Below are 6,000 nucleotides of genomic sequence, written 5' to 3'. Positions count from 1 at the left end.
AATTTTCTATTTACTTTTTGGAAATTTCATTTTTTATTGGGGAAAAGCAATTTTCACATGTAACAATAGCCACCATTATATATAATTTACAAGAGAAGTACGCATTGAGATAATTGTGGGTATTAGTAGAAAGATGTGGTAGATAAATCCAACGTTCAGGTTAGAGATATTTTTAAGAAATGAAGGAAAGTACTTAGTATGCTGATAGTGACTGAGGAATATCACCAGGTCATTGCTTGTACATGGCCCACAACACTCATATCTTCTGTTGCGGCAGTTTCTGTCTCCTGCTTCATTTAATAAGAATCAAAAAATTCATTAGAAACAAGCAATGTAGCTCTAACCTGTAGCAAGGAACGCTTTAGGATGTGAGATCTTGAAGTTCCCTGAACTGATAGGATTCAAGGATGAATGGACAAATAGGAATTAAAGTTGTTGTGGAGGTATCTGAAACCTAATGTAGTGTGCTTTCTAAGAAAAAAATATAGGACATAAATTTTTAGTTAGACGAATATTTAGCTAATAAGTAGAACTCACCTGGACAATGGAGTGCCTAGAGGGAATGTCATCACCAATGTTCAGGACCCAGCCCCACTGTCTGTGCATCCCAATCTCTAAAAGACACAGACTTAGATAGTAGACCCTGAGGGCAGTCTCCTTAGCACAGCAGGTTTCAACAGGGCTGCACACTTGTTTGGTCTCTCTCTTTTCTGACTTGCTGCTGCATGTTACTCTGTGGGAAATGATGCTAGCTGAATTCCCTCTTATCCATTCTTTTTTATTAAAATTAATTAAAATAAGATACACATGTATGCTTCAAAAGTCAATTGGGATTTATATTATCCTTTGAATGAACCTCCCTTAAACTTATTGGATTCAGTTTCTTGGCATATGATAAAGTGACAGGCACACTGTGAGGGATTAATTTACCCTGCTGGATGCTTAAAACAATTTTTTGATTAGCAAAATCAAAATCCTTTTATGGACAGGGTCAAAAATATAAGATAAATTATTACATACCAAAAACTATTATCATCAGATTATACATCCATTCATCCATCTATCCATGTACTCATAAACATTTATTGAACACTTACTGTGCGCCAGGATTTGTTAATATGGTACTGTCTGTCCTTAGTGAACTCACAGCTCTGATAGGAGTGACATACAAGATGCCAAATATCAATTATAAATTTGTATCCTAAACATTATGCTTGCACAACATGACGTGACAGCATAAAATAATAAGATCAATTTCAGCTGGAAGAAAGAAGTTTTGCATGAATTGTACTTACAGGTGAGAAGCAGTCAGCAGAACTAAAAGCATGCACACATCAGTTCAGTCATTACAAGCGAATAAGCAGACTAAATTAACAAACAAAACGGGGTTTGTTCGAGAAAACTGGAGTGTACTTTGTGGAAGTAAAGGAGAATCAGATGTGAGGCTGGGGATGGACAGAGGACAGATCGCCTCTTTGAAGGAGTCTGAACTTTTGTGAAGGAGTAAAAGTTGTTGAAGGAGTTCATGTAGGACTGTAAGCAACTGGATGCCTCTCACAGAGACTGCCTCCTCTCATCTTTTACTCTCTCAGTTGCTTACCTATTTCTTTTTTCTCCTGTTTATTATTCTCCTTTTTTTTTTTTTTAAAAAAAAGAAGTCTTCTCAATCCTTAATCAGTCAAGAAATATATCAGTGCATACACATGCACACACACACGTATCTCCAGAAAAAGGTGTTTAAAACGTAAAAATACAAAGGTTATACCTCAAGATGGCCCCTTGCTTAGAATTTTTGTTATACTGATAGTTTTGATTCATGATGAGAAACGAGTTGATCGCCTTCTAGTAAAGTTTAATTTCATTTTTTCTCAGTATTTGCGTTATGTTTCTTCATTTAACATGCTCAGCATCTTGAATTTTTATTTCTGTGTTTTGGGAAATTTATGGTTTTTATTACAGATGTTAATTCTTTATAAAAGGTATCTAAAATGCAGATGTAAGGATTTTAGGAAGTTCAAGTCACATATACTCATTTACATTTTACTATATTAATAGTTCTTAAAAGCTAGGCATTTGTTCTTTAAGGTGTTTTTATGTACATGTGCGCAGACTCATGCTATTGATTTTATTCTGCAAAATTTTTCACTTTAGGTCTCTAGTATATAGAACTATATACCATTGCTTTTAATAGCTACATAGTATTTCATTATGATGCTGAATTATGATTGGATTTTTAAATTCTGTATTAATTTATATCGGTTATTTACAATTCTTTGCTATTGCTATTGAATAATAATAACACATTGAACATATGTGTGTATATATGTATATATACATATATACACACATATATATCAGCACCGTAGAAGTAAGCTGTGGCATTTCCTTTTAGTTATAATACTTCGTCTACAAATTTAACCCCCTTGTCAGTGTTAGGGGCATTAGGGAGCTCTGTTATTGCTTAGATCTGAGCATTTTAAATTCTAATAAATAATACTAGTTCCCACTCTCCCCATTCATGGATAAGAATTCCTATTATAAGGACTCCTTTGAACACACTGCGATTGATCTCTATGTCTGTTTTTTCTTTTTTGGTTTTTTGCCAATCTGTTAGAAAAAAAATAAAACAAAGCTGTTTTTTAAAGTTGAATTTTTTTAATTTATTTATTTATTTTTAAAATTTTCTTAATGATTGGTGAGATTAAGTATCTTTAAATGAATTTAATTGTCATTTGTAGTTTTTCAATTGTGGTTTACTTGTTTGTGTATTTTTTTTCTTTTTAATTGGAACTCCCCATTATGGAGTCCTGAGTCCCTGAATCTTTATAACAATTCCTTATTTGTCATCTATAATTGTGATCATACTGAATACATACTTTACATTTCAAAATATTCATCTTTTAAAATCTACACAATCATAATCAAAATATAAAAACAGCTGGAAGTGCCTTGTAAGTTATATCCATTGTCATGCACCTCAGTCATTGTTCCATTTCTCCAATTCAGGTCTACTCTGATTTCCCCAGTTATTGTCTATAAAATTCTCCATCCAGTGCCCTTTTGTCAGGGCCTCCTAGCATCACCCCTTTAATGTTTCATTTTGGCTACAACACCTGCTCCATCTCTGTAACCCTCAGGATGCCCATTCCTGCCTGGCCTGGCTGCCCTCAAATCTATTATTGACTGTAGTGTTTCTGTGGTGCTCCCACTTGGTTATGTGGTGCAGGCTGTGCCCAAACTGGAACCTGGTGATGCTGTAGAATGGCATAAGGAAAAGTGATGATATAAGAAAGAATGAGTTGGTGGTGAAGGCCTGGAGGGAAGGTTGATGGTGGTGGTACAAGTGGGGAACACATGGTATTCAGTTCAGGTGTGGGGAATAAGCATTAATAATATTTCATTGTGAAAAGAAAAAGTAGTTTAGAAAAACTTATAAGAAAAAAATAAATATATTAGTTGGAATCCTTTGAAATTGATATTTTACTTTTTTATCTAATGAAGTAACAGTTTCATATGATTCACACTGATAATTATATATTTACCCTGAGACCAACAACAATGTGTTGCTTATCCTTTATTTCTATTTTCCAGGCTTAAGTTTTTGAAATTGGGTTTTCTATACATTTTCTTTTGTAAGCTGCTTTTTAAAATTAAAAGTTCATTATAAAAACTTTTATGATTTGTATTTGGCACATGAAAAGATGCTCAACATCACTAATTATTAGAGAAATACAAATCAGAACTACAGTGAGGTACTACCTCACACTGGTCAGAATGGCCCTCATCAAAAAATCCATAAATAATAAATGTTGGAGAGCATGTGGGGTAAAGGGAACCCTCTTACACTATTGGTGGGAATGTAAGTTGATACAGATATTATGGACAACAGTATGGAGGTTCCTTAAAAAACTAAAAGTAGAACTACCACATGACACAGCAATCCCACCCCTGGCCATATACCTGGAGAAAACCATAATTCCAAAAGACACATGCAAACCAGTGTTCACTGAAGCACTTTTTACAATAGTCAGGACATGGAAGCAACCTAAATGTCCATCAACAGAGGGCTGGATAAAGAAGATGTGGTATATACAATGAAATTTTACTCAGCCATAAAAAGGAATGAAACCGTGCCATTTGCAGAGATGTGCATGGACCAGAGACTGTCATACAAAGTGAAGTAAGTCAGAAAAAGAAAAACAAATATCGTATATTAACGCATATATGTGAAATTTAGAAAAATGGTACAGATGAACCTATTTGCAAAGCAGAAATAGAGACATATACATAGAAAACAAACATATGGACACCAAGAGGGGAGGGTCGTGGGGTGGATTGTGAGATTGGGATTGACATAGGTACACTACTATGTATGAAGTAGATGGCTGGTGAGGGCCTACTATATATCACAGGGGAAAAAAAGAGGGTACCATCTGTTTGCACGACATATAGTAAGTTAACCCTAAAAATGCATTCCAATACACATTAGGTGCAGACAAATACTGTGTGATTCCACTTATACGAGGTACCTAGAACAATCAATTCATAGAGTCAGAAAGTACATTGGTAGATGCCAGTGGCTAGGGGCGTGGGGGTAGGGGTGGGGAGGCGAAATGAGGAGTTAATGTTTAATAGGGACAGAGTTTCAGTTTAGGAAGGTGAACAGTTGGGGAGATGGATGATGGTGGGAGTTCCACAACAATGTGAATGTACTTAGTGCCACTGAACTGTACAGTTAATTACAGTTAAAATAGTATATTTTGTGATTTTACCACAATAAAAAAACATTTAAACAAATTTCATGATATTTGTCTACATATAAGGTTGAGTGGCTTTCCCGCTGGATGCATTATTGTACTATAATTTAATTCCTTATTGTTTGGATTTAGGTTATATCCAATTTTTATTTTTTCATAAATATAACATTTGCCACAATAGCTAATTATTTTAGCTCATCTGTTGTTATCACCTTAAGAACAATTTCTTATAATGGGAGTCTTAGTTATAAGGCAGTTTTTAAATATTTGATATATATTTTGAAATTGTGTTCTGGAGAAGGTGTATGAATTTATACTCTTGAATCACAAAGTATGAGAGAGTCTCTTTCCTCGCAGCATCACTAATAGTATTCATTTATTTTTAACTCTGACAATTTGCTATAAACATAAGAACTCCATTATTCTTTTATTTACAGTTTCTTAATTACTAGTGAACTTGACTATTCTTCATATGTCGACTATTTGGATTTCTTATTTTGTCCCAATCTTTATGTGTTTGTTCATTTTAAATTTGGTTTATCATTATATTTGATGACTATTTTCTCAGATTTGTTTTTTTTTAATTAATTTATTTAATTATTTATTTAATTGGCTTTGTTGGGTCTTGGTTGCTGCACATGGGCTTTCTCTAGCTGTGAGGAGCCTGGGGCTACTCTTCATTGTGGCGCATGGGCTTAGTTGCTCCACGGCATGTGGGATCTTCCTGCGGCAGGGATCGAACCCATGTCCCCTGCACTGGCAGGCAGATTCCCAACCACTGCGCAACCTAGGAAGTCCCTCAGATTTGTTTTTATAAACTTATATGGATGGTTTAGATTTTTGAATATTAAAGTGTGATTTTTTTTCTGCATGCTTTGCACGTGTGGACATATGCTTAGAAAGAGATTTCTCACACAAAGGATTATCTAAAAATAAGCCTCCATTTCCCTGTATGTTTCTCTTTCTTCTATTTTTATTTAAATATTCATTAAAAACTCATGTTAGTTACGATTGTAAGGTAGGGGATTCAATTTATTTTTGCCAAGTTTGGTAAACTGTGTCAACACCCATTTATGGACAGATTCATTATTTCTATGCTGATTTGATAATGATCCTTAGACTCCTAATCTGTCTCTCTCCCTTCCCTCTGAATCATTCCATTACATTCTTTACTTTGTAACTACTGTAAACTAAACTTTTTAAAGCACAAATATGATATGTCACTATTCTGCCTCAATGGATT

Source organism: Hippopotamus amphibius, chromosome 2 (assembly GCF_030028045.1).
Source record: "Hippopotamus amphibius kiboko isolate mHipAmp2 chromosome 2, mHipAmp2.hap2, whole genome shotgun sequence".
Lineage (NCBI taxonomy): Eukaryota > Metazoa > Chordata > Mammalia > Artiodactyla > Hippopotamidae > Hippopotamus > Hippopotamus amphibius.
The sequence above is the reverse complement of the archived record's forward strand: the minus strand, read 5'-3'. Positions refer to the sequence as shown.